General features: G+C 38.1%; 1 protein-coding gene across 1 annotated transcript in view; it reads right to left on the reverse strand.

The window, feature by feature from the left end:
• The window catches only part of GTDC1 (glycosyltransferase like domain containing 1), a 189373-nt gene that overhangs the window by 137332 nt on the left and 26022 nt on the right, over positions 1 to 26019 (reverse strand). Inside the window, exon 3 of the mRNA XM_050900249.1 lies at positions 24311 to 24499. The gene's annotated coding sequence lies outside the window, so the exon portion shown is untranslated. The remainder of the gene's footprint in view (positions 1 to 24310; positions 24500 to 26019) is intronic.

Below are 26019 nucleotides of genomic sequence, written 5' to 3' on the forward strand. Positions count from 1 at the left end.
AAAAAAAACCAACAAAAAACCCAACAGTCTGAAAAGCATTTACCCTGCCTGAGTCAACTGGCCATGCTCATAAAACTTTCCTCCTAAAATCTGAAAATCCTTATCAAAATCAAACATCCTGTTCAACAAAACCAAAATGACGCTGTCATTCATCAGCTACTTCAACTTGAACCACCGGAGAACCTGAAGAACCTAGCGTGCTCCTCCTGCAAACTGGTACAATGTTAAGAATGTTAAGTATGGTTTATAATGGCCATGACTACTGAGGTACAGAGAAAAACATCTTCACTGCAGAGCTCACAGCTAAAGAAACTATTTTAAGGTCATTACTGGAAGATCCTAACTATTTAAAGTTTAGCTGGCTATTAGTAGGTGCTCTTACTGACATTGCTGATATGATGAAATGCCAGAAATACCATTACAAGCCAACACGAGAAACCGTTTACACCTCATGCACGCAAGGTCTGTGCTTAATATTCCCACTTCTTCATTTCAAAGTCACAAAGATCACAAGTTTCACCAGCGAGTTAAAGATCTGTTCTGACTCGTACTAAAGACTTAAGGGTTGTGCAGTTATTCCGACCATTGGGAAATTTTTGGCAATACCATCAGTTAAGCATTCACAGCAGCCATAAGCAGCTCCTGGAGGCCTGAAGAACAACAGCATATGGACAGCTTGGAAATACCTCTAAAATAAAGGTAGTGGTTATCTCAGAGAGTCTTCCACATGCAATCAGACTCAAAACAATCCTACAGCTAAAACCTTTGATATTATTTTTCATTATGTTTTTTTTTTCCTATACAAAGAATGGTCAATTGTGGCGCTTAAGACATTGAGAAAACACATCAGGTACTCATCAGGTCTCAAAACAGTCTTAGCAACTGCTCAGCAGAAATAACGCGGACTTGCCAGTACTCCTGCAAAATCTGCAGTGTTAGCTGTTGCTCTACATGAAAGCCGTGAACCCTTTTGCTGTGAAGGCTTTCAACTCAAACACCCCAAACACTAGCACTAGGAAAACTTCTTGCCTATTAACCAAGCCACACAACAGAAACTGTTAAGTAGAATCATTTATAGAAATCAAACGTTTGAAATGGAAAATATAAAAATGCAATTTCTAATTGTTTCTGTCTTTGCTAGAATTCCAATTAATTCAGGTAGTTTTAAAGAAGTTTCTTAGTGTTGCCTTCCAGCTGACAGGAAAAAAAAAAAAAAGGGAAGTTGTGAAACTTTTTCACCTTCATAAATTTCTACCCTTAACGGCTGCACCTTCTTCCAGTCAATGTAACAAATACACTCTGCTGAGCAATGAAGTCTTAGAAGTCTGCAAAAATTCAAGCAAAGAAAATTTAGGCCCCAGACGTTTGCTTTATCTAAGTGCATTTTATTGGTGGTATATTGGAAGTTACTCTATGATCCAGGGAAGTTAGTGCATCCTTACTCATCAGTCACAGCGGAAAATAAAGACGCTGCATTCTTGCTGTGCTGGGGTGGTGGCTCTGGATACCACTGTACTTGGCTATTTTTAGAAAAAACAAGCAAACAAGTGCTTTGCTTACGGAGATAACGTTAAACCTATCTCCAGTTATCTATCTATGTCGAGATTTTCAAAAATCACTTTCATAAAATGGATCCAAATCTAAGAGAGGTGCTACATGGGTCTTATCTTGTTACAGAGTAAACGATTCAGATCTTTCTGAGTCTTTTCAGATCCGATCTTCCCATCACTGTTTAAGCAGAGGTTGGTCCCACAAAGATCAGTTAGCTGTAGATACTTGAAGGTGCTACATGAAACTGGTTTAGCCCCACATTTAAAGCAGAAATAGCTCTGGAAGACACTTCACTCTCTCAATTTGAATGCTGAAGATATAATTAAAATATAATTAAGAGAGAGGGGAAGGGGCGGGGAGGGGAAGAGTAAGGTGCCTCCAGCAAATACACACAGTGGAAAACAATGCAGACAGAGTACCCAAATTAAGCAGTACCAAACAAATGCTTTGAGAAAAGGAGTTATTTCCACCTATCTGCATCGATCACGCATTAGTTCGCTTGCGCTGAAGAGAACCTAATCCAAACTCTGTTCATTTCAAAGTAGTTAAGAAGCCATTTGTGAAATGCACTCAAAATGCGCCAAGATGAACAAAATCTGTTTTGCATGCCAATATCCTTGGAGAGGGCAATATTCATGCAAGACGATTCAAGCTACTCTTCAGAGCTGCAGCACTCTGCCTTCCCACTGAAGCTCTCAATGAGTATGGACAAGAGAGATCCATAAATGATTTTTCCTAGAGTCTATAGACAGTTGGTTTCTTAACACTCATGGAAGCATCTTCTTGGGCGTTAACAGAATGACTTAGAAAAAAGTCTGCTTTTTTCTTTAAAGCCGTTTTTCTTTTCAAGCTGTGTAACACCACTTGATATTTACTGTACATTCAACTCACATGAGCTACTCAACCACACGCTAGGCCTTGGCATACTGAAGGTGTGTAACGGTTGACTAACAAACGTAGACCATTTCATATGTTTGTGCTTAATTACAAATACCACTTACATACTGCTGACATTTATAATGACACCTGTGATATTGCTGACACACCGCTACTTTTGTAAAGTTTGCATCTACAGGCACAGTCGATTCTAAGAAACCTGCTGGCAAATACACACAGCATTTCCTTTGACTGTAACTAGAAAGGTTATTTTGATTATTTCCTATTTGAATAGGAAAAAAGCTTCAGAAACAAGGTTTATCGAGGCTAAGCCCCCCACTGATTTTCTTATCACTCAACACTAGTTCACTCGATTACTTTTGTCAACAACTTTCTCAAAATTTTTCTCCTGACCATATTACTGGATTGCTTAAATTCTACTGTAGACACATATTCATACATACACAGAATTTCATATACTTGTTACTATTCTTGTTGCCTACTGACTTGTTATTCCAAAGCCTACGACCTCTAAATAAAGCACTTCGGCCCTTCCAGAAACCTCGACACAGTGTTTGATGACAGAGAAATATTTGGTTTGGTTTTGTATATGGAGGTAGACCATAAAGAATTCATCTTACAATGGAGGCAAAAAGGGAGTGTAGGTGATTTATTCAACTTTTCAAAGTCAAAGGAGTCCTAAACGATTTTAACATGAAACAAAACACTAGATACGTGTACATGTTCAAATTACAAGCTAATTGTAAGAAAATGCTTGGATTCGATAAACCAACCTAATGATTATATAACTTCTAACCAACCATTTTCAATTGTTTTGTTTAAATATGCTTTAAACCGCTAAATGTCACTGTTCTACCTCCTCCCTCCAACCCCAAAATCGTACTACATCTTCTGCCTGGTGTTTTCCCATTATTAACAACAAGAGGTTTCATTTATCTCCTTTCATCCAAAAATGCTGAAGAGCTTAACAAACATTAATTAAACCTCACAACACTCCTGTGAGGTAGGTAGGTATTGTTATCTCTACTTTATAGATGAGAAAACTTGAATTAAAAATTGTGATTTGCACAATTTTCCAGCAGTATTTTTACAGTAAAGCCAAGAGCAGAAGAATGGAGTAGTGACTCCTATGTCCCTACTTCCAGCCACCACAATACACGTTCTCTTTTAAACCGGCAGGAATTTACTTGCCATTTTGCCACATGTGAAAAAATGTCCTGAAGAAGTGTTAATTTTTCATTAGCATGAGCCCTTGTAAGAAAATACAAATACATATTTTACCCAGATTGTACTTTCATTATTTCATTAATTTTTTTAAACTGAAAATGAGACAAAATTTTATGTCCTCTATTAATATCACTCTTCATCTGGTTAGCTGATGAATTCCACCTTCAAAAGGAAAATCCACACTTCTTGAAACCATATGAACTGTTTCTCATATGACTGAATCCCTGATTTCCTCTTTTCATTTACGTTTCTTAACATCTATTTTGTTTTCTATTCTTTTACCTTCTTTTCTAATTATTTCACCTTCTCTTCTAATTACTTCCTGTTGTACTTACCTTAGTCCTACATCACCTTTTTTTCTTCTTTAAACTTTTTCAATGACGCAATAAAATCTACAAAGGATAGACTTACAGCATATCAACTACCACCTTGATGAGACGCGTATCAAATTTTCCTGTCTCAAACTACTTCCAACTTTTTCCTATGTATGGACATGTCCACCACATCACCTATCTCACAGGTCTACAACCTCAAACGTTCTTCTCTTTCCCCATCATGCTTCATTCCTCATTAGGAAATCTCCAGTTTCAATACAGTCCTTTCTTCACTGTTCCAGAAGCAAAGCTTCACAGCTCCTTTGCCTTATTTTCCTTGCCTAATCTCCGGTCTCACTTCCCCGTCTGTCAATTCTTCCCCACTCAAATTGTCTCAAACACCTTTACAAACAATCTCTTTCTTCCTCCTCCATCTTACCACATCAAATCCAAAGTTTTCCCCTTCACCTCTGAAATGTTTTTTTCCCCCAGTTAGACTCAAGGCTCGTTTCATCCCGTTCTTCTCATTTTCATTACACTTGCTTGGTACATCTCAACTTCCCATCAGAAAAAAGGAACAGCTTTTAACGTGTTGCCAGAGAGTCATCCATTTTTTGATCAATTCTACTCCATATGCTCTTTCCAATCTCCCCAATTGTCTGTTCTTTTTCTCTCCTTTCAGCCCCTGCTCATGGATATTTTAAGTCTACTAACACTCTTCTACACCTATTCTGTACATGCTCCTCTAAGCCCAACTGTTTCAACCTTTGGTCTTCTACACTCCTCCTACCTTCTGTCCATGTCCTCTTCTGTGAGCACTACAAGTTGAGACCCTGACCACATCTTACATGTATCTACAAACCTCTCTGTACCATTATGAACCAGACTATCCCATACAGGTAAAACTACTTCAACAATGCTTTCAATTAGTCCAAGAAGCATGAGAGTCCAGCCTCACTTTTAAAAGTACTAAATTTCTTCTTTGTGAAGAGACTTGCTGAAAAAGCTGCAATCGTCAAAATCAGCCAAAGAATTTTGTGTATTTTCACAAACCTAACAAACCTGTAGTCTATAGAAGTGGCAGTCTCCAGCTCCATTGTTTTACAAACTAAGCTGGTATCGTTAATAACTGTTTCTGAATGGACATGCGCACCACTCAAGTTAAAGAAACAGCTATTAAAATACAAGTAGATTAAATAAAGATTTTTTTGACAAAAAGACGGTTACATTTTTCTTGAAGTTATATGATTTTCTATGATTTTTTTATTTCTCTTATTTTGGAATCAGCATGAAAAGTTAAATTAGGTCTTTTTGGTTTTTTAAAACCATACAAGGTAGCCCATCTTGTTTGTACTGCTTGCTGTAATGAAGTGAGCCTACATTTGCCAGTGTACAGCAAAAATAGGCAGCTTTGTCATTCATATACTCTCTGCAAGTGGCAACTCGCAGGCTTTGAGAACTGCTCTCATATGGATGCTCCAACAAATGTTCAGTCACTGTTTTCTCTTTCAGCTCTCAAAATTACAGCTGGATTCTTCAACCATTACGTGTGGTTTCTTGCATTTCAAAGCTTCTGAACTACTTGGATTGCAAGAAGCCAAAGTTCTGCCCACAGATACTTTTTTGCTCCCACTGATTTCATGCCACAGTCAAAAAGTATAGAATGGAAGCAAGATGCCGCTCGTTTCACCATATACACTGGTCAGTGTATACAGCATCCTCCCGATCATACTTCAGCCGAGCAGGATCTGTATCTGCTTCTGCAGCACACAAACCCAGTCTATTCCTTTTTCATCATTCCACAAGGTGAAGTTTCAGAAGAACCTACTAAGCAAAATATTTTATCACACATGTCCAGGAGTACGAAAAGCCAGCATAAGGAAAATTATGGTTCTCCAACAGCTTTTTGCTGTTTAGTTACCATCATACTATTTAAATTCACGACTTTTACATTATGAGCATACTATCTAACGGGAAGAAATAGATGTGCTATTGGTTACTATTTGTTTCCATTTTGAGAAGACTTGCTGAAGCTCTCTCCATTTCTGCATGCGTAACAAAGGTCAAGAGTTACTTTATTTAATCTCTGCAGGCAAAAAAAAGTTGCATTTTTTCCTTTCTAATATCCCCTAAGGTTACCCATTCCTTTGCATTCAGCTAGTGATAGAAGAAATATCTGAAATCCTTTGAAAACTTCAGATATGGAGCACAGATCAATAAGTTTCATTATGAGAGGCCTCTCACAGCACATTAGCCTCACTCTCCACTACTGTCATTTACTTCTTGCTTGATTCCCAATGTTTTGGCTTTCCTTTTTTTTTTTTTTTTTTTTTTAATTTTAGTGAATTTTCATCTCCAAAGTGACGCATGATGTGAGCCTTGCCTAACACGGAAACTGCCGCTAATGAGCAAACACTCTCAAATGCTTAAAAACAGGTTGGGACCCACAGAAAATCAGTTTCAGTGAGACTCCTACTCTTTTATTTTTTCCTCTTTAGGTACATCACCTCTATCTTCATTGAAAACAGTCACTTTTCCCAAACAGCTTCTTATGGTGAGACAACACAAAATAAAATTGCTTCTGAAACTCTCTAACAATTAATTTTTAACTCTTTATTACATTAAAAAAATGTTTGCTTCTGTAATAAATTCTTTGCTTTGCGAGGACTATAATAAATCACCCTCTCTGTGGCATATGAGAATCCAGAGCGAGACTTGGTTCTGCTTTTCTGAAGCCCCGCACCGGGCAACATCAGACCAAAGTGTGAGCACAAGCTTCTCAGGCATCAGAGGAACACCGGGAACATCAGACGCTGAAACGAGTGTAGGTGTATTAGCAGTCCTACCATCCATCTGTCAGAAATCTTCGATGTTCCTGCACATCACCCACTGGCAGAGCTGTCTGCCAAGCAAAAATATTACGAAATGTTCATTATATGCTCAAATCTCCCCCCCTTCCCAAGGAGGAAATGGAAAAACCTGTCCCTCCACACACACATACTCACATTCGTTACCAAGAAACGGTGAAAGACTTTCAAATTCACCCAGAAAGAAAATCTAGCAAAAGATCAGGACTGTGAATTTAGATATATTTTAGCAAACGTTACTTACCGGAGGATATACTGACTTTTAGTTCACATATAACTCATTTTTTAAGGTACGTTAAAGACCGAGTTTACAATTAACTGAACAGACAGCGTACAAAAGGCTTTTAGAACTACACCATATGGTCGAGGGAAAGGAACAATCTGGACTATCCACATTTCAATCTGCAGGCTTGTCCACCTCTATAACACATTGTATTGCTGTAATAAAATATTAAGATAGAAATGTAAAAGTGAAAATAATCTATCTTTTGCACTACCAGGGAACAAGGCATCCTACAGTCTAGTGCGTTTAATAAATACTTTAAGTTTTATGATTTTGGCATGCTGAATCAGATATAGTCAATAAAATTCCCAATTCATTTAAAACAGTATTTCCAGAAGGATATGGGTGGGTATTCATCTTATGCTTCAGGGAAATAAAAAATACCAGTTTACACGGGGTATACTGGCAGCAGTTTATGTAACAGATGACACATTCTTGGAAATCAAATAAAAGCAGAAAGAAAATACCCATTGTTGCTTAGTGAAGGACTAATCACATGGTCACAGCTGGAACCAGTGTAAATCATTCATTAATAAAATTCTGTTGTAGTAGTCACTTTTTTCTGCTTTTCAAATGCCAATAGAAGAAAAAAAACCTCTTTCAATTCTTTGCAGAAAGGATACATTTGCAAGTATTCCATAGCAACTATTAAACTTACTAAATCTTTGTGGAAAAAAAATGCCTACAATGAAGGCAATGTTGGTGCTAAGGAAAAATATAAATACTTATGTATTTTATATATAATCCCAGAACATAGTCCAAGAAGATACTTGCTACGCTTGAGGTACTGGCCTGACTTCTGATTGCACAGAATCCAAATCTTGAGAAAAATCAGCTCAAGTCTTTTGCAGAGTACATCTTAGAATGTAAAGGAATATAAATGACAGCCTTATGAGTCATATCCCTCAATGTACACTAGAAAGTTGCACTAGATTAAATGCAGACACTACAGAAAAAGATCATGTAATACTCAAGTATTCTATAATTACATACTCTGTTGGATACAGGTATCATAGGCTCATGGCCAACTCTGCGTTGAGCAGGAGGCTGGAATAGATGGCCCCCAAAGATCCCTTCCAACCTGAATCATCCTATGATCCCATGTTCTTTCACACTAGAGTTCTCCCTTCTTGAGTTGTGACCCTTATTTTCTCTTTCACTTTAAAAAAAAAAAAATATATATATATATATAACAACTATTTCAAGTTTTGTGTTTCATTGCCTCCAATACCAGGAAAAAAAGCCCTCATACAAATCTGTATGACTTTGCAGATAGCAAGTTATTAAATCACAGAAATCAGATCATTCTCTGCAATTATTTTGAAAGCAACCTCCTGCTATATCAATGCTGATATGTTTGTTGTTCTACTCACAATACTACAGGATAAGAGGCCTGTTTTTCTTATCATTTTGGAGAAACTACTGAGAACAGTAAATATAAACTATATCATTTGATGCTTTGTACTGCAACAATATAAAGTAAATGGGATAGGTTTTTCTCCAGACCGGAAGAAAAATCAAAATCACACCATTCCTCATCATTCAGTGCAAACACTGCAAGAACAGAGCATTTAAAATTGTGAAGAATTCCTTTAATTGAAAGGTTTCTTTGAATTTAAAAGCTAAAAATATATTATATCTCCCTCATTCTGTGCCTACTAAGCAGTCTGAGCAAAGACTTAAAGCACCCTGGCTTGATAGGATATCTGGGTTTTATTGTCGAGCCTGCTAAGGACTTCTTAAATCTCTATCAAGCCACGGACCCTTGAAATACGGCTGCGTAAGCCCTGTACAGCCAGTGGGAATGCTCAAGTGTAAAGTTCAACACATGCTTACATTTTCACATGATCAAAGGCTCAATTGCTCTGTTCTTCAGTTTACTGCAGTTATTCCTACCTCACAGTGACATCCTCAGTAAAGAGATGTACTTTATGTGAAACTGGTTAATATAAAAAAGAAAACCCCAGTTTTCTAGTAATTAACTTCAAGTAGTATGAAATGACAGTTCAAAGCACCGTCGCTGTTAATAGCATTACTTACACACAGGAGGAAATCACTACCTAAGAGAACTATAATATATAAACGAAGTATAGCAATTTTGTCAAGTTCAGAAACAAAAAAGGCCCCCAAATTTCCTGCTAACTTCTATTCTAGTAATTATCTGTGTACTCTTTGTCAGAACAGATAAAATCTGAAGGCAAGCATGTGAACTGAGTACGTAAATGCTAAAGAAAAATCCGCAAGTAAAGAAAAGCAACGGCAGAAAGCATCAGCTCTCACACATGTATGGTCCACGACGCAGACAGGCAGCTTTTATGTAAGATACCATTTTCTGCTCTTCCTCTCTTACAAATAATAAAAATACTGCTTTTTTTGGTAACAGAAAAATGCAGTAAAGCAGATCCCGACTGGCCAGGAGATACAGGTAGGTTTAATTCGTGCTGTTTGGTGATGTGTTTCCATTTCAACAAAATGATTATTTTTATTTCTTTACTTTTAAAGTAAAAGCTGTGGAGGAGCGTATCTGACCAGCTTATGACTTTAAAAGAACTTTTGTGGAAGAATTAGATAATATAATTCTCCATCTGATCAAAGGAGGCTGCCATTACGCCCAGGAAGAGCAGCCAGGCACCTCGCTCTTCCCCATCCTGGAGCCTGCCAGACATCCTGCTTTTCAGAAGTCTGTTCAAAGGGCTTTGAAACATAATGAAAACAGGCCTAGGAGGACTCCTCCATACGCTTCCCACAAAATACTTGATTTTCTTCTTCATTCGTCTGCTTCTAGATGAAATGTGAAGAGAAAAATAGTTACAAATTCACGGGGAAAAAGGCACATCAAATCAAATTCAGGCACATATCCCACCGTCACGCTTCACGTGCCCATACACTATGTCCTCCTTGAAGCTACACCACGTACACCTGATGGGTATTACACTGGGGTTTTTTAATCTGTTGCTAACACCTTACAAAATGCACTGCTTCTTCTGACACTGATATCATCAAAAGAACCACGACTAAATGATTTTAATGGTTTTCATGCCTAATTGCCATTATCTGGCAGTTCCCCGGCAGCCGTGCGAGGCCATCGTTCAGGCTACCTGAGAAGCGACGGCTTTGGTTGCAGCCGTACCTCCACCAAGCAACACCACCAGAACCAGAAACGGGTCCCCACACGTACCTCTGCACGGTTTGGATGGGTGTGCAGTGACAATCAAGACAGACAAACAGCATAAAAATCAAACTTTTGAAAATACACATCTATTAATGATTTTTCCTCACTGGAAACTCCATACCAAGTTCTAGGTAGACCAGTTCTTTCAAACGAAGTGTGACAGGGTAAAAAAAAAAAAAAGGCAGTATTTAGCTTAGCTAGGAGACAAATATGACAGATATGAGCTAATGTTAATGCTACGAAAGCTAAGATTTATCTTTACTAATCCCTCTCAATGAAAACAATAGGACAGAATTAAAAATGACAAATTTAAGACAAGGGAGCACATTTTGGGGAGGTGTGACAAGGACAGACAAGGAGGCACACGAGGAAGGCTGCTGCCGCCTCACCTAGAGAGCTAGGATTTATTTTGATCAGCTCCATTTAAATCAGTATAACAACTTTCTCATGTAGACAAGCATCAGGATTACTAATTTCAGTGGATATTACCTGAGTGTGCACAAGAAACACAAGTTCAGGCATTTAAACTTCTGGACTGATTTACACTTTAAAGTCAGAAGTAGTAGTCGTCTAAAGTGTCCCTACTGAAAGGTAACGAGCAAGTTAATTTGTTTAGTTTAGATCATTAAGGCATAAAAGTCCTCACCACAGTTACCTAAACGAAGATAAAGTTATTCATAGAAAAGGAATAAATGTCTCCAAAACATGTTGTTCCTCTGCAGCAGAAAAGAAACCACCGCAGAAAGAATGTTGCTGCTGGATGAGAGAAAGAAAGGATAATAAAACTGCACCAAGAGTGAATTTCATACTGAAGTGAGGAGTTGATTAATATTTTTGACAGTAACAGAATAAAAAGGGGCTGGGCTTAACCTAATAGCTATTTTACAACCTACATTTCATTAAACTGGTATTATATTTTGTAATTGTGTATTAAAATGTGTCCCACATTAAGCAGCAAATAGCTTTTAAGTAAACGTTTTGTTTTCTTTAGCAAGACAAATTTTCAACACCAACTGCAAGTACTTGTCAAACGCTTTCAGATTTTTTTTTGCCTCCTGTTTCACTCAAAATATGCAAACTTGGATGCCTACGACTAGCACATAAACCTGAATTACAGCATTTAAATCCATTCATTAAAAGCTAAGCACCCGAATGGTCTGAGGACAGAAGTTTAAGCAAAAGCAACTACTCCCTCAACCAGGATCAGCACACATTTAATCCAAGGGTCAAACCCCCAGAGGCTGGGACTGGGGGTGTCTGAAATTCAAGTCCTAATTCTTGCGTTTTTAAGGTCACACATTGCTGCTCTTCTCTTCTGCACCCCGGCCTGCAGCTCTGTGATGGTCCGTGAGGTTGGCTAGGTTTCTTTGAAAAACCAAAACCAAGTGGCAAGCTCACGTGCCGGGTACAGGAGGGTGCTCTCAGAACGCTCACAGTGTCACTTTTCATCTTCTAAGACATAAATTCATGTGATCTTTTAACAACTATTTATTTCACACCTAACCAGATATCTCCCTAAAGCCTACCAATACAGCCTGCAGGCATATTTCTTAAATAAAAGTACTGAATCCTTATATACTTAAAATTTGCATAGCAAAGGGATGAATCAGCTATCACAGAAGTAGTAACGCCGTGCAGCAACTGCTCACCTCTTGCAGAAGAAAAAAAAAATCCCCGTTTATCGGGTTTGGGTGGGACTCTACACCAAGTGCATTTCTTCACGTTTCACAATTGTGAAATATCACTTTCTTGCAGAACTATGACAAGCACGACTGCTGTTCAAGCTATTCAATGCATCAGCTATGTTCGTGCAATTTATATTTTGCATATGTAAACCATAAATTTTATTTATTTCTGCTTAAAGGTTAATGAGATTGTACACCACCAATTCAACTAAATTAAATTAGTAAGACACTTATTTTGTTGGAATATTTCAGATAATTTCCTGTATTATCTTTGCTGTAAACAGAATTATTTCTGCCTACAGAGATGCTTCAGTTTTAACAAATCTATTAAACGATGGGATTTCCAGCAGCACCTACATTTATTGATATATCAATAAATGTTTTGGGGTTTTTTTTTTTAAATAAAGGAAAGATAAGGTGTTACATCAGGACTGTATTTGACAGAATTAAATCAGTCTGTTGCCCTGGCTGTGTTTAAGTGTTCAGAAAATAAATAGTTATATTTGAAAACAGGGAATGAAGCCCTCCAAAAATTAAGACATGAATTCTGCACATTTGTTCAGAGCACAAAAGTAACTTCATTTTACCTAAAGAACCAGACACTAGAAACAGGTAAGTAGCAAAGGAAAGTCTAGCAGGAAAGCTCCTGCTCACATGCTCATTTGAGAAATATTTAAGGTGAAATTAACTCTTTTTGCACTAATGGATCACAATTAAAGCTTTTCAAAAACTACTAGAGGAGGAGATCTAGCAAAAACCTGTGATGGAGGCTATGAACGCATGATACACCATCTCCTGTGATCTAAAAAAATTCTTATCTGCTACACAGCAGAACATAAGCTAAATGTCTGTTGGCTGAAAATATTATAAGAAAAGGCTGTTTTCCAGAAAGGCACATGGCTGAAATGGGGCTGCTTGTAATCAAAGTCTTTGATTACAGCAGCTATATTTTAAAAATTACACTGGGCCTGCTTCTGCCAGCCTCCCTCAAGCAAAGAGCTGCACCTACTCACACGTGAGCTCTCAGGACTGGGCACACATGGAATATTTTATATTCTTATATAATATATAACACATGATGAATTTACATGTTCAAAACATGACGAAGCTTTACATTTACCCCCCATAAGAAGCCGCCAGCACTGTCCCATGCAAGCAATGGTGCGATGTAATCTCCTAAACGGTGCCATGACAACTAATGTAATTATACCGAAATAGTATTAGCTATGTTTGTATTGGGGATAGTCTTACCACAGTTCTTAAAGACCTGTTCTGCTGCTCAGGAATTAACCGTATCTCCTCGGCCCTGTAACAGCGTAATTAGTCATTTTGACATTTTGCCTTCCGCGGTGACTAACAAACTCCTCCCAGTCTTATAATTCAGTGGACATAGCTCAGATTTAAATTGGTTTAAATATGGTTCAGGTAATATATACTCACATGATCTAATTTTTTCATAATATCTTGTTTTAATTCACTGAAATGAACAAAAACAATTGTGTTATGTGTTTCCTCCCACCCCCAAGTGGAAATATGGTTTTTTGCTAAGCACAAATCAAACCTGATAACTCAAGGAGCTTCCATAGTAAGATTTCATGTTAACATCTTCCAGTTAAAAAAGAAAATAAAGTTTTACTCCCTTCCCCCCAAATTCAGCTAATACAAGGTCACCCTCCAGCTCACCACATCCCCACCAGTCAGTGAGTCTTTGGCATGGAGAGGCTCTGCACAGACCCGTTTTCTTACCATATTTTTTGCTGTATTTTTTACCGGTTTTGCTGTGTTTACAGGCACATGCAATGAAACACCGAGACTTCTGAAATAACAAAATGGTTACATTGTCAGGAGTGTACATGCATGTGCTCTAAAACATACCTGGTACAAATTAACCAAAACCACATCTATCATGTGTAAACTTGCAATTATTATTTAAATTTAAATTATTAATTAAATTATTTAAAATTGTATTTAAATCACATCGTTCTTACAACTGCAGTTTTAGGAAACACAGCACTAGCGCCCACTGTACCAGAATGCTGAAGAAAGTCGATTCTAGTCAAATATTTTCTTTTGACTGAAGTGTAAATCGCATGATCTGAATGTGTATGAACTAATTAGCAAAGCAGGTATCTACAAGCTGTAGGTAACTTCTCACTCTGTAGGCTACCTAACAGCAGATACTTCACTACTTTTAATGACCATCATCCCAGAAGCGTGACAGAAGCAACCGAATCGCATTCGGCCAACAAAACATGAAGATATTTTCAGAGATGTTCTTACTGTTTAGTAATTACTATTAATACCGAAGTGGAAGTTCGCACTTCAAAATATTTTGAAGAACTACGCTTACTTTTGTGTTGGAATCACTAGAGGTATGATTATGGCATGCAAATCCCTTCGGACTAAATGCCCTCATCAAAACATCTTAAAGGTACATTAAAAATTGAATGGGCATAAACAACTCCAGCAGCTTGGAGCTTGAGTTGGTATCGCAGTGATCTTTGCAATTCATAAACATCAACACTTGGGCTAGTTTGCATAGGAATACAAGCAACTAATTATTATCTTTTGCTTAAGGGCACGTATGGTGTGCTCTACAGGTATCACCACTGCTTTTTGCCTAATGTATTGCCTCTTGAAGTCTTTCAATATAACAACTTGTTGATATACTCTAAAGCATTTCTAGTGTTACCAAACTGCTTTATATTCAAAGAGAATACACTGCAACTTCTGAAAGATGTTGCTAAGAAAGAAGCAGTAGTTACAAAACTGTATGTGACTTGCAAATAGTAATTTTATATTGTTCACTAAGAGACATATTAACCTGTTACTTAGCACAGAGACAGTTTCTTTGACAAAAATATTGATGCTTTATAAAACAAAAAAGTGTGCAAGTCAGTATCTTTTTATGGAAATTACTTGATTTTGCAATATTATGGGAGCTTCTACCTTAATGACCGATTTAGAAACAAAATTAACTTACAATTTATCAGCTATGTCTTTTGGCATTGATGGCATTAAAAAAGCAGGTCTTTTGGGGCAGGGTGGGGGAATGTTGGAGGACACAGAGCTCCCTGGTATCTTCCCTAAAAAAACTTCATAGTACTAAAGTGCATAGCATACACTGTAGTTAAAACTATGATAGTAAACATTTCTATTGGTTGGTCGATGATAAATAGTTTTTCTCTGATCTATGACTAAAAACAGGAAATGAAGCACTGAATCCGGATTACTTCTGCCAGCAGTAAAACCTACATGGAACAGGGAGAAAGTAATACATGATAATTTAAGGGAGCCAATGGCTGCTTTAAATTATGCTCCCCAAGAACTGATCCAGTGGCTGAAGTATAACACACCTCGATTGCATCACCTTGTGCCAGCTTGTTCTCGCTGCTGCTTTTGTCTTACTCTTCTATAGCTGAAAAATCCCTAGATGCCAGAAGTCAATTTAAAGTGAACTTTATATTGATGGAACAGCCTAAAGACGACCTAAACTGGGCTGAGAGTCTGAGCCGACAACTTAAGGCTCCTTCACCCCTAAACATTGGACACCAAGAGGTTCCAAAACCTTGAGAAAAATGACAACTAAAACCTGCAAAAACATGCTGTCATGGCTACAGCCAGCAAAAGAAATTAAGGTTACCATTAGCCTGTTATTCAGAGACTGAGTGTAGAGAGAATTTTAAAGTAGGTAAAGTATAATTACTCAAACTAGAAGACACTTAAGGTCAATTACCCAACTATGATAAGAGTAAAAAGTAGTTTAGCGACCACCAAAAGTCAACCAACCTTGAAGCAAGAGAGCAAGAACTGCCCCTACAACACGACTGGGGAGAGAACACCATCCACCAGCACAAACAGCGCAGCTCCTGGAGCAGCTCTGCATGCTTGCCTCCAAATTCTTTCATCCCCATTTTTGACTAGCTGACATGAAGTTTTGAGGTGCATTATGCACAAACTTTGGAGAATCTCAGTCCTGACTTTGGTCCACAAAATGCTTACACTGCACCTTTTCACTAAATTTAGCCATTCCAAAAAGATATTAATAATCCTGTTAAAATGATCAAGGCTGGGTTTACTGACACTCTGGGCAATCCTTCAGGTTCTTACCATTTTACTTCAAAGCAGAATTCGGCCCACTAAGCCTAACTCAGTATTTTCCACCCAGAATTGTAAACATTACTTTCATTTCTTCATGTAAGTGATTGGTATGATTGGGAAGGAGTAGTTTCAATATTACAAATAATGAGGCAGCACAAATTCTAGAAAATGAAAACTTCCTGAGCAAAACTAACAGCCTCTTCAAACACTATTCGTAATGTTTTGTTATTAACTATTTCCTCACTAAATGACTTTTTTTTTTAATTTAGATTCACAGATATGCCAGGGTGCTAAATAGAACAGCAATTCAAAAACTGAAGACATTTTACACATGGTTTACAGCTAATGAACTTCGAAAGCTGAAAGAAAACTTTGCAAAGAAGTTAGTTAAAAACAGTAGTGAGATTCTGTAAATAGATTCACCTCTTCAAAAAAAAAAAAAAATCAGTCACTGCATGCAGCTTTAAAGCCTGTCTTTCAAGTTAGGACTAAACTAAACCTTTATTTAGCAAAACAACACTAAATAAAAAATAGTACTAAGAGATACAAGTGTAAAAACAATACTAATTATCCCCAAAATACTCTTTTTTTTGGTACAAAAAGTTCTACAGGTTCCAACACCACTGCTTTCATGAGTGGGCTGGAGGCCCTACTCATTTAAGTTGCGTTTCTGTCACTTCACTATATGTGCTTATAGGAAAGTAAACAGGACAGCCCCACCTTCATGATGGGGAAATCTTTGTGAATGACAGCAATATTAGGCAGATGAGTGGCTCCCATTTAACTTATTGTCAGTCACATCTATGAAGTTATGCACGAGACATGCCAAAACACTGTTTCTCAGTATGTGGCACAATAAGGCTTTCATATGCTGTTATCTTTGATACCTTACTGAAATTTTGCTATTTTTTCCTTGATGTAATATGATGTCTAGAAACAAAATATCCTCTTAACTCGAAGACTGATAATCATTGGTACACTACTTACATGGAGATGCATAGCTGTTTACAATCATTGCAGAAACCCAACCATTAGGATTTCCCCCCATCCTAAAATATGTAAGGCTTCAGATTTCTTCCAAGGTATAAAAGACCTAATAAAGTAGGCTCTTATAAAGAACCCAAAATGGATGTCTCAATTGAAAGTGAAGCAGAGTTGAACATAAATCAATAAGAGTAGCATGTATCATTAAAATTGACTGGCAGCTAACACGTAGGGTCCTTTCAACCACCACGAGAAAGCCCTAAGTGTAGTGAGCAGCAGTATCTGAGCTAGCTTAATCTAGCTAGCAGAGATAAAGCATCAAAGTCAGAAGGAAGCTTTAGCAACCAAGATAAACATTTTCCAAGAATGCACAGTGTGTAATTACATTGCTGCCATATGCAAATCCTGTGTCACTGCATCTGCACTGCTGCTGGTACCTGCGATACCTAGACTGACTCAGTATAGGTATGTTTAGCTTATCTTTAAAACAACACACCTTCCGTTTCGTGTCTGAAGACCTATCCTTTGATTTGCTGAAACGTGAATATAAAAAAGCAGAAATCCTTACAAAGAAATGTTAATAGCTAGGTGCTTTGATACCTATGGCAATATGACTAAAACAAGCAATTCAAAGAAACAACTAATTCAGTTTCAAGTTATGAGCTTTTTTTTTGTGGTCTTTAACTTATCTGCAAGGCTCTTTCATCCAATTTTGTAAAGAAGTGTAAGTAGCCATTCTGAATTCATTATTACAACTTTAGGATGAGTGACACTTGACTGAAAAAGTAAAAGGATGTCAGTCTCCTTTGTTTTCATTTTCAAAGAAGGAACACGAAAATACTCTTCTCCCTCCATGCTCTTCTTCTATTCAAAAAAGAAAATTAAAGATTGTAGTTTGGGCCCATGGTCTAGGACTCCGCTCTCCCTCCACAATGACTAAATACATAGAAATACTTAATGTAGTAGTTTAGGTAAAATTCTTCAGCAGTCTGGACAATGCAAGCTGAACATAAAGTCCTATTTTACTAAAATTAGGTCATATTCCTGCATACAGGATGTCTGCAGCATTTGGTCCAAGTCACCTGTAGTCTATATTCTTCCAATGCATTAGAAGTTACCAAAATACCATATGGCTCTTCTTTCCTGCAGCAATTCAAGAAATTCAAGGATGCAGGCATTCACTCAATTTTTTTCTTTTTCTTTCTGAAATTTATGTTTGGATCCCAGCAATTCATCTTGTGCCATAAAATGTTTATGGTTTCAACTTGTATGGAGAATCCAGCAGCCTTCAGAGATCGAAGGGCCATTCTTACTGTCAAAACCGTAAGCTTCACAATGATAACTTCATTTTCATTACAGTTTCACAAAAGATACAGAAATACATAACTTTTAGCTGCCAATAGCCCTACAGAATAAAAACATGCAACACCAACTAGTAAGTTTTTGCTGACCACAGAACACACAATTAGCTTTTGTCAAATGCTTTTAGAACTGTACAGTCACTTATGCATTTTTAAGACTATAATTAAATTGCCAAAAAAATTATAACGTGACACAAAATGCAGCTTTTCTGCATAAAAAGTTTAAAAAAACCTTTATCTTCTTTCAGTACAGAAGATAAAAGCATATTTTAAGTCATTATTTCCTCTGTAGGCTTCCCTCCTAGGTGCAAGGAGGGGGTTTAGTTTCCATTCTAAGCCGAGATGAACCAGTTGGCCTAGCAAGCTCGTTCAATGCGTCAAAGTTATCACAACGCAAACCCAGGTTTTATTTCAAAACTTTTAAACTCCAGGTTAGCCAGGGTCAAGAGTTCTGCACAGGCTGCATATGTCCACCCTCAAGAATGACACCACTTCAGTTTTTCACCCTCATCACTTACATTATATTGATAGGTTATCCAGTGATTCGGGTAAGTACATGGTGCCTGGAAAGCTACCTAGTGAATCCTTTGACCTCATTAAAATCTGGGTGTTTGCTGTAAGCAAGCAAGTCACCACTGTAAGTTGTAGGCTTTCATCTTCAGCTGCTGTTTCATGAACGAAAGAGCAAAACAAGCCTCTCCCTGATCTCAGTGAGAATATTGCTTCCTACAGATTTGCACCCCTATCTCTTACAGGGTCTCTAAGCCAGTAAAAGTTAAATATGCCTTAAGTGAAGGGATGTGTGTCTGTGTGTGTGCATATATATAAAGTCCATATTTGGAATACTTGGAGTCCATCCTAAGTGAGATTTTTAAATTATTTGTAACTATGCCCCTCTCCACATCTAAGACATGCTTAGAATTGCCCTGTTATATGAATATATTATTCATGAAAAATTAAAAAACAAAAACAACAAAACAAACAAAAAAACCCCAAACAACAACAAAAACAGTAGAACATAAGACAGAAAATTGGTATTTTAATATTTACTCCTGCAAAAGCTATTGTGGCTACGCTAGGGTCCTACCAAGCATGTTGGCTCAGGTGAACTGGCAGCACACTTGCAGGATCTAGCCAGCACCTATGGAGCTGTTGTTTCCTAGCAAACATCTGAGTAACTACCCCTGGTTTGTCTCATTTAAAAAAAAAAAAAAAAAAAGAAAGATACTGTTACAAAGCATGCTGAAACAGTCAGTTAATGAGATTACATACTGGAAATCACCTAAAAATAATTATTAACTGTTTACCAGAATCCTGTGAAATTTCCAGTAGATAATATTCAAATTCAAGTTGTCAGGAAAAAAAAACAGAAAAAGAACATATCAGCCTATGTATAAACATATATGAGTACATACAAAGCACCAATTCATGTTCTGCAACATTGCCTTTTCTTCTGCATGGGAAAAGCCCATGCTACACCTCTCTGAAAAAAATACAGCAATCTTCCCCGACACCTCAGCCACTTCCAGACCAAAGTGCAGCATGACATTTGATACACACGCTTTCGATCCGCGCTTTGCAAGCGTGTGGTAAAGTCCTTTTTAAAGATGATGTGAATTACAGGTATGCAGATGGAAGTGCTAGAAGGGGTTCTAGTTTCAGTCTCTGAAGTACCTTCGCGGCAGTAACCACATGATTCAAAACTGTCTGTACTCATTGCTGCTACCATTTGAACACAGGATGTCGTTTTGCTTTGCACAAAGACATATTCCTCTGATTTTAAAGCGCTACATTTTCATAATTCAGAAAAAAAAAAAAAAACAACACAACCAAGCTTCTAGCAATAACACCCTAAAAGAGCAAAGGAAGACTTTGGAATTTTTCCTGGTTTTAAATTAAGCTTTATCATTTTTAAGCCTCCAATAATTTCAAAAAATTCTTACTTCATCAGCTAGGCTTCCATTAGCCTTGTACTTGTGAAAAGTGGCCTTAGTGAGAAGAACAATTGACCACACAAGAAAAATGTACAAAGTCAGAAGGAATTGCCTTCAAACAATAAAAATGCATCACATACAGTGCAGATGCACCCCACAACCCAGCTGGTCATCAGCACTCCACCTTCATCCCACCGCTTTTCCAGAGGGGATGGGGACAAGCTGAACACTCAGAAGGTGCAGCGGGAAGGGCTTGCATAGGAAAGAGGTAGTTAGGAGAAGTCCACAGGAGAGGACAGTCCTTGGAGGCACTCGTCCTTCTAGACCTGAGTAGCCAAGAACACAATCGTCACCTTTATAATTCTGCAACCTGCATGCTGTCTTGCATTTTTACTAGCACCACAGTGCAGCAAAGGAGCCAACAGCTGAGACGCACCCTAAATTTTCTTTTACACTTAACGACAACACTTGCATATCAAAGCCTACATGGGGAAATCACTAATGTTTATGGAGCCACTTAACTGCACACTGAAGCCTGAAACGAGTTACAGACGGACAGGTTGTGCTTACCTACTCAGTATACGTCTCATGCAAATAAACGAGAAATGGGAAGTTGGTCACCTCTGAGAGTGGCACTGGTCGTCTCCATTTAATCTCCACTCACCCCAATAAACACCCGTCTGCCCTTGGAATCACTATTGCTTTGCACGTGCTAGTAGTATTTCAGTGCATGTCCCTCCCCTATGCTCTACCCCATATGAAACTGAGCACGACGAAAGTATTTTAGAAAAAATACCTAAGTAACTTGGAGCCACATTTTGAAAAGGAGAAGCTGAAAGTCTCATGGAGTTACAAGGAGACTTGGGTACCTAAATGTTTAAATCATTTCTGAAAAAGGCAGTTCAGCAAAGACTCTCAAAAACTTTTGAAAATCTTACCCTGTATAATGTCAACCATAGTTCTGTCTTCACACAATTTTTACAGTTTATGGTAAAAAAAACACAATGTGTAATACCTGTGTGAACTAGCATTTCTTTTTTTCTCCCCATCACATCAACTTCACTCACTTGGGGATTGCATCGGAGGTGCGAGAGACGTTCTTCTTCCTACGTGAGGCTGTTTCTCCCCAGCATTGAACATGGGCTGTGCTACCTGTCCTCTCCCACCTGCTGATACATACCAGAAGACGACACTACTTCAAGTTTATGTGACTTTCATCTCTGCCCAGCTCAGGAGGCTACTGTGGGCCCTGCCCGTCTGTGCAAGAAGCAGCCTCAGAGGCATTATAGGTCTTTAGTGTCTGGCAAAACCCTGCATTGAGAAAGCATCATGGTGGTTGTAAGCGATTTGTGGAAGAAGGGAAGGGCCTGGAGTTTGTTTACTCCTGTATCTCAAATTTAATTAAATTTGAAACATGTCAGAATTTAGGACACAGAAAAATAATTAAAACATTAATCATAAATTCATTCATAACTTAAAACATACATAGGCATTTGATTTCATGTGAACAACTGAAAGTCTGTTATCTCCTGTAATAAGTTATGATTTATGTCTTCAACCCCCTTCCTCAATCTCATGTATATCATCTGCCTGGAAGACATGCACCTACATGCCCCAACTATAGGCATAATACCTTCTCCAACCATCGTGGACAGTAATAACACCTACCAACTGCAGATAGCGTAGTATATGAAAGCTTTTCTACAGCGTTTCCACTCTTTGGCAATACCTAAAGGAAAACACACTACTCAAGAACTAGGCTTTCCAAAACTCTACTTTTTCAACAACTTTTTCTTATGGCTTTGCTATCTCACTGGCTGCCGCTGAAAACAATCAAATTAGGCAAGTCTTTCCTACATTACATTGAGAATGACATACCATTAAATTGATTGCACCCCACAAAATTTTAAAACACAAAAAACATTATTCTTATACAATTTACTTACTCCTTAAAGACTCCTGACTACTCAACTGATAGTTTTATAATATTCCTTTTTTATTGTTATTATTAAAGAGACTGAGTGAAGAATGGTAGGGAAAAGCCCACATCTTTACAGTAAAAAGCAGCTGAAAAACAGCTTCTTAATAAGACACTTTCTGGAATTTAAAAATTCCCTGAAAAACCTAGATGCTAGGAACAAAAATAACTACTGTAAGGAAATGGCAAGACGAGGGAGGAAAAGAGTACCACAAGCATCAAACAAGCCAATAAAAATTTGATTAGAATAAACGGACTGCAAAAGTTCGAACAATCTCCATGCTGTGGAGACCTCCGATAATGCTACTACGACATACAATTACAGTGCTAGCACAGTTCTGATGCCTCAGAGTCGAATATACAAATCAATTAGGACACCAGAAGAAATGTGTGTCAATATAAGCAAGACAATCTAAGAAATACTTGAATTCTCTGCTGTCTCCTAAGACCTTACGCTGCAGCCCTTCCCTCACTGCAGCCCGTAATGCTGTCTTTTTGTTACTTGACCACATATTTTAATTTAACACATAGGAGCTTAAAACCTTTAAGCTTGTTACTCTTCTGTCGAATTTAGTAGAAGTTGCCTGATGAGTTCAGAAGTTATTGGAAAAGAAAGGGGAAAGGAGAAGGAACGGCACTGACACACACTATGTCACACTGGCTTGTTTCCTTAAACAGACCAGGCTTAGAGCAGTTTTACATGCATAGAAGCTGTAACGATGAAGTACGAAGCCTTCCCTTGAGAGGCAATCCCAGCTGATTTAAATGTTAAAGACATTGGGGAGGGGGGATCCCTCCCTTAAAATACTGACTGATATGTCCACTACATGCAAAATTCACAAAAAAGTGATCAGATTTTCATTTTGTTTTTAATGCACAAACAAGTGTCTCTTACACTTGAAGATACAACCAAATTTTTTAATTCTCAGTGTAAGGAAAACTAATTTTCCTCACCAAAAGTATAAAATACAGTCTCAATTCACTGTTGACTACCACTAGTTTGAACAGTGGAATTCCACACATTTTGATTTTTTTGGGGAGGAGGTGGGGTGGTAAATAGGAAATACATATCTGAATGGCCAAACATTTTTGGTCATCTCTTCCTATTTCGCTGTAGGGCCCACTCGTCTTTTAGTTCTGTCACTCACGTACAGCCATATGAAGCCGGTCTACCTGAATTGTAAGTACAGCACAATTGTTAACAGACATACCTCATTCATGATCTTAACATTTCCCACCTCTGTTGCAATCATGTGAATCCAGGTTTTGATTAAAAAGGAGAAAAAGAGAAGTCAGCAAGCATGCTGCTAATCTTGCCTTGAAGGAAAAATTCCTTTGATTCCCAAAACCCGTAACCTTATCAGACTTACCGTACCCTGGAAGCACAATGTGAACTGCACCATCATTTCAGGGCAAACACACTAAAAATCCTTAGTAGACATCTACTAACACCAAGAACTCTGTACCCATTGAGCTGGGCACAAAAGGCAATCAAGTCTCCTTTTCTTTACAGGGCCAGTTAGTGCCACCGCACAACCAAGACAGATGAAGGTAGTCCCCAGATTGCACACACTGAAGTCCTTTTTGTAGAGTCCCTGCTGTCTGCTCAAACCTCACACAGAGAGATAAGAAAAGTTGTTTAACTTGATCCATTAATGATCTTCTGAAAGGTAGCACCTTCACAAACAATTAAGAGTATCATCCCACAAAGTGTAGGACGAAGCCGAACTAATCAATTTGCACTGGAACTGGTGATACCCTGCACGGACACAGTGACCCACAAAGAGAGACAATATACTGCAAGAGCAGGGAACCCAGGACCCCGACTCTACATTGAATTATTGGCCATGAGCCACTTAATCCTGTGTCTTATGTCTTCTGCCTGTCAAATAGGGAACTACACACTTTCCCTTTTTCATCTAAGAAACACATCGTATTTATCGGAAGTATTATTACCTGCATCCAAAACTGGGAGCAGTAAAATACCAGGCTGTGCTGCTTTAGACGTCTTCAGCAAAGCAGTTTGGGAATCTCGTCTATGGATCTCAGTGGCAAGCAGTACTTTTTCCCATCCGTTCTATCTGCTTCAGTCCAATGGACAGATGATGAAGTGCAGTTTTCCCAATTGTAATAGCATTCTTAAATCTGAATAAAGTTGGGGGGAGAAAAGAAAAAAGGATATGAGCTCATCTGGTCTAACTTCCCAACTGTTTTAGGCTAAGAAGCTTCATCAAAATATTACCCAATACTACATCACCCAAATATTTATCCCAAATACTTTCCTTAGTCTAGTAACGTCTGCAAAAAAAAGACTACACTTGAGCTAAAGACAAAAGACAGGAGAGTCCACAACCACCTATGTAGGTTCGTTTACTTCACACTTGGTCAGATCCTATAGTGGAGGAGTGAGCCTTGCCTCCTCTCCCCCAAGACCCTATCAACCCAACCTGCCATTAAAGGTTCTCTCTGCAGGAGATGGCCACCATTATCACCCCACCCCACCAGAATTCAAGACAATATACTAGTGGCAGTCTTGCAGTGCTGTGTTAGTTAATGTCAAGATTTTACGTGTTTGTCTACTTCATGGTCTTTTTTGTATAGGCAAAGACTGCACTAGCCCTTTTGCCATGGCATTATAGTCACCACCAATAATCACACCTCCAAGCCCTCCCTCAAGTCACAGAATCAGGGGGTGGATGAGGTTGGAGGGGACCTCCAGAGATTGACTAGTCCAAACCCTCTGCTCAAACCAGGGTCAACCACAGGAGGTTCCTCCCGGACCACGTCAAGTTCTGAGTATCTCCAGAGATGGAGACTCCACAGCCTCTCTGGGCAACTTGTTCCAATGTTTGACCACTCACAGTGAAAAACTTCTTCCTGTGTTTAAATGGAATTTCCTGTATTTCAGTTTGTGCCCCTGAGCCTACTCATCTCGAGGCTAAACTGTCCCAGCTCTCCCTGCCTCTCCTCGTATCATGCCCGTATTCTCAAAATGGGGTTTCCTGACCTAAGTTTTCTGTACCAACTACAGTTTTACTGTATTTTGATGACTGAACTACATGACTAACTGTGGACATATTTCTCCAGCATTCTTTGCATCATCTGAAAAATAAAGCAGCAAAAATTAAATCACCAAGAAAACTGCTGATTAAGCGTAACTGGGCCACGAACACATGGGAGACCCACTAGATGTACGCCTTTCTCATCCCATTAAAAGTTACACTTTAAGCAACAGGACATTTTTAATCTTTTCTGTGTCTCAGCTACATATAATCCAAGTTTTTAGATCAAAATATTGTGTTGCAATGATTTAATGCTTTAAAATAAATTAGTTTAATATAGCAATATAGGCCAGACACACAATCCTATTAAAAAAATATATCAGCTTTGTCTCACAGAGCCTTCTATCATGAAACCATAGTAACCAGCATTAATTGTTTTTGGTTTTTTTTTTTTTAGCTTTTAAGCCTTCACTGACGGAAGTCCAAGTTAACCTTTACTTTATTTTGTCCTGGGCTAAATCCACTGCGACATTCTTTTTGCCCTTTTAAATACAGAAACTTTTTGGAAGCCTTCCAGTACTTTGAAATAAACACATTTACAAGATATGCAACAATTAACATGAGTGGTTCTAGAGGCTCCTGAGACAGTTCTCAAGTCCCTAT

Source organism: Gymnogyps californianus, chromosome 7, assembly GCF_018139145.2.
Source record: "Gymnogyps californianus isolate 813 chromosome 7, ASM1813914v2, whole genome shotgun sequence".
Lineage (NCBI taxonomy): Eukaryota > Metazoa > Chordata > Aves > Accipitriformes > Cathartidae > Gymnogyps > Gymnogyps californianus.